General features: G+C 42.6%; 1 pseudogene; it reads left to right on the forward strand.

The window, feature by feature from the left end:
* The first annotated feature begins 264 nt into the window (after positions 1 to 264).
* Positions 265 to 383, forward strand: LOC137488007 (5S ribosomal RNA; annotated as a pseudogene).
* The last annotated feature ends 13,877 nt before the right edge of the window (positions 384 to 14,260 follow it).

Here is a 14,260-nt window from a genome sequence, read left to right on the forward strand (position 1 = left end):
CTACTGCATTAAACACTACAACTGCAGAAAGTCCTGCATTTCTGAGTCTGTGGACATTTTGAACATTGTACTGTATGTGGGCAGAGTTTGTGAATTGTTGTAGGATATAAACCAGGAGCTGCATTGCAGTTTTTTTAATGGTATATCCTAAAACCTTGAAAATGTGGAATCTATTAAGGGTCTCTTTTTAGGTATGATTATGCATTAATGTCCATGCTAAAGGTGTCACAATTCATGAGATTAACAAAACCTTAACTGATAATAACATACACCTATACCACCCTGAATATACCCGTTCTCATTTGATCTCGGAAGTAAAGCAGGGTTGGACCTGGTTAGTACTCGGATGGGAGACTGCCTGGGAATACCAAGTGCTGTAAGCTTATGGGTGACGCAGTGGTACAGGAGGTAGTGCTGTAGTGATGATCCTTGAGCTCGGTGCTCCCTCTCATTTGCAAGGCGAGCGGAGAGTTTGAACTCTGGAGAACTCCCCTGCTGTAGTTGCTAATGAACAGATAGTGATCGCTCTTAAGAGATAACTACTTACTAGGAGCATGTCTATGGTGGCGATTTGGATTAGTAAGTTAACTTAAGTTGCATGTTTTTGGACAAAGGAAGGAAACCGGGGAACCCGGAGGAAACCTACGTGAGCATGGGGAGAACGAGTAAACTCCGCACAGAAACATCGGCTGGCTTGGTAAGGTCTAGAACCAGCAGGCCCGTGCAGAGACCGTCCAAAGGGCATGTGCAGGATACATTTTTTTAAGAGTACGTACTGGAGAGCGGTGTTGTCGCGCGCGTACTGTAAAGCGGGGGAGGGGCGGTTGAGCGCGCGTACTCAAGAGCGGTGTTGTCGCGCGCCTACTGAAGGGCGGGACGGAGGGTGGGTCACGTCGCGGGGGCACTTCTGATCATTTTGGAAGGGCACTTTCTATCCAAGACTAAAAAGGGCATGTGCACTGCACAGGTTGAGCCCTATGTGTGCACGTGCCTGAGAACCAGTGACATTTTTGCTGTGAGGAAACCAGGCTAACCCCTGGGCCACCGTGCCACCCATCTAGGAAAGGAGGAGGAGTAGGGGTGGAAGGGGGGATTCTTCGAAACGAAGATGGCTGTTACATGGAACTTGGGGTGTTTATAGTGACTTAACACTAAAACTGCCATGGGGTCAATTTCATCCATCACTGTTATTCAAATGTACAGACCATCAATAAAACATTTAAGCCTCCCAGTCATTGATTTTTACTAAAATTGCCTTATTTACAATTCCTAAATATAAAAAATTGTTTATATAAAAAATTGATAAAAAAAGTGGGACATTTATTCCTATAAGCGCCAGCTTGGGTCAAATTTACCCACTATAAACAATGCTTGTATTTATGCACTGCTTACGTTTGAATTTTTTCACCAGTGACTTTTACTTTTAATTTAGCTCACTGAATTCGCAGTAAGGGCGAGGCAGTGGCGCAGTAGGTTGCGCTGTTGCCTCACAGCAAGAAGGTCGCTGGTTTGAACCTCGGCTCAGTTGGCATTTCTGTGTGGAGTTTGCATGTTCTCCCTGCCTTCACGTGGGTTTCCTCCGGGTGCTCCGGTTTCCCCCACAGTTTAAAGACATGCGGTACAGGTGAATTGGGTAGGCTAAATTGTCCGTAGTGTATGAATGTGAATGTGTGTTTGGATGTTTCCCAGAGATGGGTTGTGGCTGGAAGGGCATCCGCTGCGCAAAAACTTGCTGGATAAGTTAGCGGTACATTCTGCTGTGGCGACCCCGGATTAATAAAGGGACTAAGCCAACAAGAAAATGAATGAATGAATGAATTAGCGGTTTTAATAAATGAATAAAGTCACAACTAAAGAAGAAGAAGGCGATTTGTAGAGCTATTAAAAACCCTAAATGCAATGAATGATGGAGAGTCTGGAGAAATGTTATGCATCAGAGTATGATGGCTCAAATTTAGATATTTTAACCTAACCTAATTGTTATTAATGGTGAAAAACGGTAAAATAGTATGTTTTTTTTAGCAATTTCTTAACAAAATTTGTTCTGGGGAAAATTTACCCACACTGCTGATTTTAGGTATACAGTTTTCTCTGGTGGTTCTAGTGTTAGGAATCTTTTGATTGGTGAGTCATAAATTGTATAATGCGGGACCTTGGGTAAAACGTGATCCTCTCGAAATTAATTTATAAATAAACTTCAATTATTTGGCCACAGTATACCAGACTTTGTCCACTATAATCAGTGTGAACCTGATGTTTAGCTGTCATCACCCATAAATGACATTTCCAAAGACCTTTGCGAAATAATGTTGTTGAAGTTTTTCAGTGAAGATGCAAAGCCATTTATTTAGCTTTAGTGGCTTGACCAAACCTCAAATCAGCTGGTGGATAAAGCAAAGAATTGTTACCAATCTTTCAATAAGTTTGTTCCATGAAAAACACATACAATTAATGATGACTCTTAAATCCCAGACATCTTAGTGGATTAGAAATCCTGGCCTGGCAAATTTTGTCCCAAAAGAAGACATTTCCAAGAGGATGTATGGTCACGCCAGTAAAAAGTCTAAACGCTAACAAATTAGAGTTAAATCCAATGTGTCCTCATCGACTCAGTAGTGATCAGCCTTTTATTTGGTCTTGCTTTGGCCAGAATAACAAAAACTTTGTCCACTACAATCAGTGTGAACCTGATGTGTAGTTGTTGTGTCACTAAAGAAAGACATTTCCGAAGATCTTTGTAAAAACAGCTGTTGAAGCCTTTCAGTCAGGAAGTTACACAGCCAGTTATTTAGCTTTAGTGGCTTTAACAAACCCCAATCAGCTGGTGGAAAAAGCTTCAGATTGTTTCCAATCTTCCAAGGAGTGGTTGTTCTCTGAAAATCCCTCTAAGAGCTAGGCACAAAAGCATCCAGGAAATCGCAAACATCTAAAGATCTTCTCTTACTGCAATTAAGGTCAGTGTGCGTGCTTCAGAAAGCCACCGCATGGGCACAAATGGGACCCATTTTAGCAAAGTGGTAACCATTTTGGTTCACTAAGAAATCTTTTGTGCTGTATTGATAGATGAATCAAACGTGCCACTCTTTGGTAACAAGAGTCACTTTAGGTTAGGAATGAACCAAACTTTATTTTTGATAAACTTTATATCTGCTGTTGTAATGGATGTTGCGTAAACGCTGAAAGAACTCTGTGACTGAGAATTTCTAAGAAGAATATCAGACCATCTGTTTGGGAACAGAGGCTGGGTAATGTAGCAAGACCATGATTTAAAGTCAGCGGAAGATTCTGAAAACAAGAAAAAGTTTTGAAAATAGCCTAATACGCTCGCTTCAGCTGTATATACATCTAGCCCTGCTTGAATTGATAGGATTAGTTTATTTCATGGTGTGTTTCAGACCTGTCCCTTAAAGCAGGGGTGTCAAACTCAATTCCTGGAGGGCCGAAGCCCTGCACAGTTTAGTTCCAACCCTGCTCCAACACACTTACCTGTAGGTTTCAAACAAGCCTGAAGGACTCAATTAGTTTGATCAGGTATGTTTAATTAGAGTTGGAACTAAACTGTGCAGAGCTGCGGCCCTTTTGGAACTGAGTTTGACACCTTGCCTTAAAGGAATAGTTGACCAAAAATACATGTACTCTCTCTTTACTTGTTTCAAAGTTTCTTTCCTCTGTTAAACTTCATTCATTCATTTTCATTCATGAGGTTGCCACATCGGAATGAACCGTCAACTATTCCAGCATTGGATGCCCTTCCAGCTGCAACCCAGTAGTGGGAAACACCCATACACACTCATTCTCACACACTTATGCACTATGGCTAATTTAGTTCATCCAATTTCCCTATCTTCCCTTGACCAGCCTGGTTTAAGCTGGACATAGCTGGTTTTGGCTGGGCTCCCAGCCTGGCTAGGCTGGTCAAGCTGGTTTTAGCTGGTCATCTCCCAGCCTGACCAGCTAAGACCAGGCTGGAAATGACTGGAAACTAGCCTGGAAATGGCCAAAATCTATCTAAAACCAGCCTGGTCGTCCAGCTAAAACCAGCCAAGCAGCCTAGGCTGGTTTAAGCTGTTTTTTTCAGTAGGTTGATATTTAATTTTGGGTTTATTTTTGAATCAAAACGTCCATAAAGATATTTATATATGATCTCCTTACACTAAAACGCACACTCATAAAGACGGTCTTTGTGGAAGGGATCTGTCTGTACTGTATGTTGAGATGCTTTGTGCCTGCACCGCAGGTTACCTTTCATTACCTGCTAGCGGGATGAGAGACTGCCTCCAACATTGTGTTTAATAGTTTTCATGAAGAACCAAAATAGCCTCCAGGCTCCCAAAGCATATTGCAGTCTGAACCCTAACCTTTCTGTTGCCATGGCGACTTGGGCTAGTGTTTGTGCCGCCCAATTATCTCCCATATTTAGGGGACGGATCTGGGATACCTGCTGGCTCTGACCTATCAAGGTGTAGTGTCAGCCATTAAAATGACATCTGCTCTGTGTGTTTTTGTTCATGCGTTCATGACAGAACGCTGAATTCTGTGCTAAAGGTGTATAAAGTGCCCTTTTCGGAAAGGTATGAAAGATGATAGGCACAAAAATAAATGGGCACAATAAGCCACTGTGTGTGGGGATTTCACAGCGTGACCTTGCGAGATTATATGAATACTCCCGGAGAGGAGTGAGAGACTGATATGCGAGGTGTGAGAAGCAGACAGACAGGCGCAAACCCATTGAGGGGAAAGCGGGTTCTCTGTTCTCTGCTGTACCGCTAACAAGCTACTAGATCAAAAGATTTGAGCTGGAGGATTTGGTCGTCCCTCCATTACACTGCCCTTCCTTCTCAGCAGCGATCTTCCACCTTTTCATCTTGCTTTTGACAGACAACCCCAACGGAAGTCAATGGAGTGGGAGAAGCAGGCACACACATGTAGAAATACTGTCTCAGGATGTTGTTGAGGAAAAGGTTCAACGCCAATGGAAGCAGAACGCAGGTTTACTTACACTCTCAGAAAGGTAGCTTTTGGTAGTAGTTCTACCAGGAAGACATAATGTCAAGTCACTCATCACAATCAGTTGATTGATCACAATTAGTTACCCTGCTAAAAAATCCAGCTTAAACCAGCCTAGGCTGGTTGGCTGGTTTTAGCTGGTCGACCAGGCTGGTTTTGGAGGGGTTTTGGCCACTTCCAGGCTGGTCTTAGCTGGTCAGGCTGGGAGATGACCAGCTAAAACCAGCTTGACCAGCCTAGCCAAGCTGGGAGTCCAGCCAAAACCAGCTATATCCAGCTTAAACCAGGCTGGTCAAGCTGGTTTTAGCTGGATTTGGCTGGTCATTTTCCAGCCTGACAATGCAATATGTATGTCAATATGTATGTATGTGACCTTCTTACCTGTCCGCTTCGTCCAAGCCGATAAACTAAGAATGATGTATGAATAACGGACGGATAACGTGCACACAGAAACGGGCAACAACAAAAACACAGTTAAATGAGTTATATCTAAACTCACGCAGAGAAAGCAGAGAAAGAGAAAAATGCAAGGAAGGGAAGGCGAGTGGTCTGGCGCGCACTTTTAACACGGGTGGTCTTTGCTTATTGGATGTGACGTAAGAGTGACGTTACCGGGGAGGACTGACTGACAGCTGAATGGACCAATGAATGGAACCTAAGAATACATGAGAGCAGATATGGGAGAACAGAGCGAGAGAGAGAGAGAGAGAGAGAGAAAAACAGAGAAACAGAGCACAAATAACACAAATGCATAACACAGCCGCACTAGGCGCGGAAATAACTGAAGACGCGGGTGGTAAAAGGGGTGTCGCGGACGCCACCCTCTCTATTCTGCTGCCTTAAGGCTGATTTATACTGCTGCGTCAAACACCGGCGTATGCTACGGCGCTGACGCATAGCCCTTCACCGTGGCCGTCACTGACGTGCACCTCTCAAAAAATGTAACTACACGTCGCAACGACGCGTAGCGCAAGCTCTGTGATGGCTTGGTAGCGCTGACGTGATGGGACGGGACCGAGAGCCGCGCGATGGCGCAAACCCAATGTAGCGATTGTTTACAAGTGTGGAGTCCCGTGAAGGAGCTCCGGATGGAAAGTTTTGTTTTGTGTTTACCTCATAGTTAAAGTTGTTGCACTTCCGCCAGTTGCTGCATCAAAATGAGCGAGTTTGAGCCACTTGTACATCCCGGAAGTAATCATGAAAAGCAAAAAAGCAGCGAAGAAACTCGACACAGAGGAACATTTACACCTCACTGCCAACTAGCGTTTCGGAAGTGTTAATGCAGACCAACAGAGACGGCACGCAGAAGTATAAATGCACAGCCACGCGCGTTGCATGCGCCGTGGGTTACGCCGGTCACTTGACACAGAAGTATAAATCAGGCTTTAGGCGGCCGCCTAGGTCGCCTCTATGAATGCGCCGGCCCTGGTTGCAACTGAAATCCGCAGGAAGGTGGCTCTCCAGGAACAGGGTTGGCCACCCTTGATGTACTGTGTAGCTTACACTAAAAATGCTTTAGATCATAGATATGATTCCAACAGACACATAAACAGGTAAAATATGTATTTTGAATGTAATTTACATGTAATATCAATTTTAAGAGATCCTTCCAAGCTCCTTTTCTGTTTATTTTATTATCACTAGCGACCAACGACTCCACACCTACTCACAATAAAACATTCTCTACTCTAGCTATTCCCCTAAGATGTTCTCTACACTGTGTGAATACAAGTCCGAGCCCTTTCTGTTTAATTCATTCACTGTACAATATCATGAACTCCGGAGAGTCCGAGAGCGAACCGTGCAGTATCATAAGCTCACTGCTGGACCCTCAGAACAGAAAGGAGCAGCACTCCTGATGCAGAAGGTCAAGACAAGCTTGCACGGAAAACATATCAAACCCCACTCTGTCACACACACACAAACCCACACCCTGGCATGCTCTCCCTCCCTCGTCTGGCAAACTTCACAGTGGCCTCTTTGCACCCTGCCTGCACTCAGACCTACAGCCCTGCAGCTTCTTATGCCTCATTAATGGACTCAAACCCTTAGTATTCAAAGCGTACCCTGCTGCAGTAGCAGGATTCCAGCATCACTCCACCCGGAAATGTATCCGGCTCATTAAAACACTGTTCAGGGCTACTGTTCATAAAGACCTCTTTACACCAAGAACAAAAAGGAAAAACCTAATCAAATCTCTGCCCAAAGGTCTATTCACATCAAGACCAAAAAAATAAAAGTTCTTGCAGGCTTTGAGGCAACGTGACACTAGCATATAACTGTTTTATTGCAGTCGTCACTGTACAAAATGCTGGGTTCCACACAATCCCTTCATGTCTTCCCAATGCAAATTGAGTTAACTTAATGGTTTTTGCAATTTTTGCACATCACAAATATTTGTAATATAAGGGTTTTAAATGTAAGTGAAGTTTAGTTTTAAACTAATTTCGAGAGGAGCATGTGCTCATGATTTACCCAGCTGGTCCACATTAACTAATTATGATCCTCCAATCAAAGGATCCCAAATCACTATATATATCCTCATTTCCTTTCTACAACTATCTTCATCTGGAAGAAACCCTCCTCCTCCCCTTCTTCCTCCTTTATCCAGAATGGGCGGCACGGTGGCCCAGTGACTAGCACTGTTGCCTCACAGCAAGAATACCAATGGTGTTGGGTCCTCGCTGAGCCATCTGGTATTTCTGTGTGGAGTTTGCATGTTCTCCCCGTGTCCGCGTGGGTTTCCCCCGGGTTCCCCGGTTTCCTCCCACCATCCAAATGTGCTCTATATTATAGATAAAACAAGCCTAAACCTTTTTTATAATGTCTTACTCTCAGGAAGTTCGCCTTGGCCTCAGCAGCGGGGGAGTTTGAGATAGACCTGAGCTCAATCTCCACTCGCCCTGCAAGAGGGGGGGAGCCCTGGGCTCGAGGATCCCTTGAGCTCAGGGCTCTCTCCCGGGACAGCATGCCAAACAAGCTATGTATAAATCATGAGCTAAGTGTGAACTCTGGAAATATCTAATATCTATCTTACATTCTGCTAGCGGTGTGCGCAAGTAGCCTATGGACCCAAAAATGGCTCTATTGCCCCCAGAAGACAGGTCAAATCCACACCCACCTTAAATTTCATTGGTCACCAACTTATTATTAGACTTTTTTTTTTGTGAAATTTTATTTTTAAAAATTTAAAGGGTGGTTTTGTGAGCTAAAAAATCGATTTGTTGCCTGAGGGAGGGCAACACCATGCCATAGTGTTAATATTTATGGTGCAAACATGCATATATATATATATATATATATATATATATATATATATATATATATATATATATATACATATTTACGTTATCTATTATTTTAGTTAGTATTATTTTTTTAAGATACAGATTAGAGCAAACCATTTCTTAATTATTAAGGGGCTTACATCTTATTTTGATGTTCTTCAGGGGTTGATAAAGCGTTAATTAGGTTTGCAATTAAGAAAATTTTATTCATAAACTAATTTTGAGAGGATCCCCTGCTTATGATTGACACGGCTCGCCTCAAGTCAAGCTAATGTACGATCCACCAATCAGACGATTCCTATCTTAAATAACCAAAGCATCTTACCTTAGTCATCTTTGTCTTGAAGAATCTCCCCTTCCACCCCCTGTCCTCCTCTTTTTTCTCTATAGGGCAGCACGCTGGCCCAGTGGCTAGCACTGTTGCCTCAAAGCAAGAATGCCTCCGGTTCCAAAGCAATCTCACGGCAATTCGTAACTTTTTGCTTTAGTGGCTAATTCGTATGAATTCGTGCAATCTAGTTCGTACAATTTAATATGATTTGCTCATCACCCAATGACAATTGGGGTTAGGGGTGGGGTTAGGTGCCATGCCGTAGCCACTAAACTGACAAAACGTAAAATACTTATGTTTCCGCGTCAGATCAGGCTGCCGGTTCGGGTTTCTACCCAGCCAGTCGGCATTCCTGTGCAGAGTTCATCTCCACGTGCTTGCGTGGGTTTTCCCTGGGTCCACCGGTTTCCTCCCACAGTCCAAAACATGAGACATAAGTAAATTGACTAAACCAAATTAGCACCATAGTCAATTCCACCAGCAGCTCACCCTTATAGCAATCCTTAGGCAGGGGGGGCTCCCTCCTGGGACAGCATGCCAAACTAGCTTTATTACCAATCATCAGCTAAGTGTGAACTCTTAAAATAGCCAGCAGCTAGCTCTTTGCAACTCTCATATGGTCAAGCTAAGCTAAGCAGGGCTGTGCCCGTTCAGTACCTGGATAGGAGACCACATTGGAAAGCTAGGTTGCTGCTGGAAGTGGTGTTAGTGAGGCCAGCAGGGGGCTGTGGTCTGTGTGGGTCCTAATGCCCCTGTATAGTGACGGGGACTCTATACTGCTCAGTGAGAACCGAGCTCCTGACTCTCTGTGGTCATTAAAAATCCCAGGATGTGCTTGGAAAAAGAGTAGGGATTTAAACAAATCTGTCCATTGTCCTCTGTCTATCTTGGCCTCCTAATCATCCCCATATCAGAATTGGCTTCATCACTCTGTCTGTGTAGTGTGCGGTCTGGTGCAATAAGGCTGCCATCCAGGTGGATGCTGCACACTGGTGGTGGATAAGGCGATTCCCTCCAATGTGTAAAGCGCTTTAAGTGTCTAGAAAAGTGTTAAATAAATGTATGGAATTATTAATTAAGGGGGTCAGACCCCCCCTTAACCCGCCTGTAATTCACACCATGTATACAGAATCTGTCAGGCCTCAAAAACTTTGAATAAAGTAGATTAAATTCAAATTCATTCAAACCCCATTTCCTTTGGTTCATTCCCTTCTTTATCAGGAATCAAAATTAGCCATATGCAACCCCCAATGTTGGGAAACACTCACACACTTTCTCATTAACCCATATACACGCATTACGACCAAATTTGCTTTATCCAATTACCTATACACTGCATGTTTGGGTTGTTGGGTAACCCAGAGCAAACCCCTCGTGGAGGGACATGGAGAACATCCGCACAAAAAGACTTAAACCAGGAACTTTTTTGCTGTAGGGCAATTTTGCTAACCATCAAGCCAAAATCAGAGTCACTTTAAGGCCATCCCACACAATGTGAAATAGTGCTTGATGGCTGGAAAAATACCCTTCACAGATACTTTACTTGGGTTGGTCACACAAAAAGAGCCTGTAGCAGATTAGATAGTACAACCAAACCATTAACCATTATCTTTTGGTGGCTGTCTCAATGCTGGAATCCAATTTTAGACCAGAGATAACTGTTCTCGAGAATCTGAGGTGAGTTTACCGTAATAATAGCTGGCTTTCGATCTATGGAAGAGTAAGTGTAAATGTATTCCCAAAACACAGGGAGGAAATGTACATTAAAATCAGTTTAAAGCAAAGCAAATCCCAATGCTGAACCTCACAGCATTCCTTCTTGTTAAAAACTGCTCTTGATGTTCTCTCAAATTGTTAAATGTTAGATTAGATCTTGGTCAGGACTCCCAGCAGATTCTGCAAACATGTCTTAAAGGTGCAATAGGTTTGTTATGCTGGTTGAAATCTCTTCACATCCACATTGCAATCATTAAATGGAGTGGTGCAAATGTACCCAACAGGCACACAACATCATAAGACGTTAAAGGGCACCTATTTTACCCCTTTTACAAGATGTAAGATAAGTCTTTGGTGTGTTCAGACTGTATCTGTACAGTTTAAGCGCAAAATTTATGGCCTCCAGAATCTGCCCATTTTGCTGTCTGAGGACATTGTAGCTGTTTTTGTAGCCTGTAGCTTTAAATGCAAATGAGCCGCTTCTCCCCACCCACCACTCCCATGTCTGCTTCTCATGTGTTTCGTCAGATAAACAGCAGTCAGTGACAGAGACACTCGGATGAAGCTGAATTAAGGTCATTAGTCAAAAATACCAATTTATGTGTCTATGGTGGAGTTTATTCAAGCCTTTCTGACACGATGAGTCTCGCATTTACTGACACCATGTGGCCATGTTGAATACAGCGGTTAAGGATTAGATAGCAATCTCACTATCTTTATTGCAAACTTGCTCTGTTTTAAACATGTTTTAAACTTATAAAAATCACAGATTGATGCCTGTCAATCAATTTGGTGGGCGGTGAAGACCGCACTCCTATGAACACATTTGATCTACACACAGTTCTGTCCAAACAGCTTACAAAAGGTGACCAAAATTCAATGTCTAGCCAGCGTCTAGGAACAACGTTATTTTGATGTCCAATAACATTTGGTTGATTTTAGATTGTGTTGAACGGAGACTAAAATCCAATGTCGAGCCAAAATCTTAAACCAACCTCATATTGATGTCAAATACTGACATTTATTCCTCAGGTTTGGCACCCAAAATCCAACGTCTGATAGACGTCATGGGGGTAACATCAAGATGTAACATCATCAGACATTGATATTTGGTTGATTTTAGGTTAGACGGTGGACATCAACGTCAACCCAATTTTAATTTCCAAACAAAATGCAACGTCCCACGATGTTGGGGTACATGGTCAATCTGACGTCATGTTGACGTCCTGTGCCTGCTGGATACTTATATGTATTTTAATACTCTGTGGCGGACCAAGAAAAGTCTGTCCACTAGAAAGCTTCCATCCGAATTTCATTATAGACTGCCCTACCTTTCTGTCAAAATATGTAGACCTCTGCACACCTTGTTCACACAGAAAGCATTATGTAAATGTCATGTTCATGGACGCAGTTCAGACAGAAAACTGAATGTCATTTTTTAGGTTTGGTATTGTAGTTACTATTTGTACTGTAAAGTTTTATGTCTGATAAAAGTTACGTGATGCATAGAAGTGATGTTGTCTAGTGCATCTTCGTGCATTACTGAGGCATGGCTTTGGATGCGAATTGCAGGGTGTAGTGTAGGCTTTCTGTGCTCCAATGTTCCAAGATTTCATGGTGTAATACGAGTTTGTTACGACCAGTCTGAAAATGAGCAGAATGAGGTCTGGTAGTCTAGAAGTCCACAAGACTGAGAGAGGAAATAGTTGGTTGAGTGCACAAAAAAAGATGAAGCTGAAATTCATTGCCGTGACAAAGCAGATCAGGTTACAGAGGGAAAGCAGGCTGAAGAGAAGTGATGGTTGACCTTGCATTGCTGTTGGCTCCAGACATTAGGTGGCAAATCAAGCTGATTGAGATTTGGATCCCATTTAAAGAATCTGCCAAAGAACTGGTCAACCTGAGGATCATGGAGGGCCAAAAATAAAAAGCCAAGAATCAGCTGAGAATCTGATCTACAAGATGGAACACAGAACTTACTTGGCTGTTGGTCTTTTCCACTTGATGTAAACAGATTAATTGCTCCCCTGCCTCCTTTGCTGTGCCAGGAATACCAAAAAAAAAAAACGACATCAAATTAAGTTGGCTCTCCAACAAATTGGAAGATTGTTTTATTTATGGTCCTTTCTTTCTGGTTTATTCACTGGAAATGCTGAAGGCTGAAGTGAATAAATTGAACATCATAACAGAAATCCTCACGGTAATCAGATTCATTATATTTCTTTAGAAAATCCAGCCAACCTTGATCAAATACTGCTTCAGAATTCATTATAGACGCTGACTTATGGTTGTCTAGACTTATTGTTGTAGGTGTGATATCCTTGTGGCAGTTATGCAAAGTTTCCGTTGTTTTCTGTTGCTGATGATGAGGGCCGATGATGATATTCGTAGTACAGAGATTACCTAGATAGAGTTTAATGAAGTAAGCCTGATTTATATGCGCTGCACTATTATTTAACCAGTGTTATTGTTTAGCGTTATAACGGCAAAGCCATTATTCTCTTAGAAATCAAAGTGAACGGCTAAAAGGTAGTCGCAATCAAGCAAAGTTCAAATCCAACAATGTTTAGGTCACAGCAAGGCAACGTCAATATATCACAGAGACAACATCTGAACAAGGTAGTTAACAGGTAGTGAATTACATTAAAGAAGTGGTGTTTGTTAATCAGTGTCAGGGGATCAATATTATTGGTAGTGGGATTTCTGCAGCCTGGTCTGAGAATTAGCAGATGTAGATGTAGTGACATTAGGGTCCAGCAGGAGCAGGTAAGAAAAGTAATGCTAATGTAAATCAATGCTTTATGTCAGAGATGATGTGAATTTATGCTGTTAATACATTCATCATTTTTGTCATTTTAATGTTTTGCATTCTCCACAATTGGGGCACACGGTGGCTCAGTGGTTAGCACTGCCACCTCACAGTGTGAAGGTTGCTGGTTCGAGTTCTCACTGGGCTAGTTATATTTGTGTGTGGAGTTTGCATGTTCTCCCTGTGTTGGTGTGAGTTTCTTCTGGGTGCTCTGGTTTCCTCCACAGTCCAAATACATGCGCTATAGGTCAATTAAATAAGCTAAATTGGCCGTAGTGTGTGTGTGTGTGTGCATGGTTCAGGATTGGTAGAGCTACGCATCGATGAATTTGCTCTTCAGTGTTTGAACTCTCAGTAATGATTAAATCACACTGAACTGAGCTAAACTAAACTGAACTAAACTTAAACACTAAAACCTGAACTACACTGTTCCAGTTACTATGACCATTTATGTGAAGCTGCTTTGACACAATCTACATTGTAAAAGCGCTATACAAATAAGAGCTGAATTGAATTGAATTGTGTGTGTGTGTGTGTGTGTGTGTGTGTGTGTGTGTGTGTGTGTGTGTGTGTGTGTGTGTGTGTATGGATGTTTTGTTAGCACACCCACCCATGCCAAAACTGCTAGTTTCTATCTCACCCGGAACAGGGCAAGTAGAAGCAGATGGTTTACACCAGGGGCACATAAATCTTGGAAGACCACAAGCCTTGCAGAGTTTATCTACCACCCTGTTCCAAACACATATTTGCAGTTTTCAGATAAGCCTGAAGGACTTGATTAGCTGGATCAGGTGGGTTTAATAAGAGTTGAAGCTAAACTCTGCAGGACTGTGGCCAGCAGTGTTTTTCACCCCTGGGTCACAATAAGACACAAGGTTAAGAAGTGAGGTTTGTAAATAAGGATAAGAAATGGAAAGCACCATTGGGTCCTTAGAAGATGGGAACTCCTTTTTTGTCTTTTGAATATTGTAGTGTTTGGGTGCACTGAATGATTCTTTGTGAATGATGCACTGTGCTCAGATCAGTGAAGTGAAGTTTATTTATAAACTAATTTCTAGAGGATCACATGCTTATGATTGACCACAGCTGGTCCCTCATTAGCTACTCGAT

Source organism: Danio rerio, chromosome 16, assembly GCF_049306965.1.
Source record: "Danio rerio strain Tuebingen ecotype United States chromosome 16, GRCz12tu, whole genome shotgun sequence".
Classification (NCBI taxonomy): domain Eukaryota; kingdom Metazoa; phylum Chordata; class Actinopteri; order Cypriniformes; family Danionidae; genus Danio; species Danio rerio.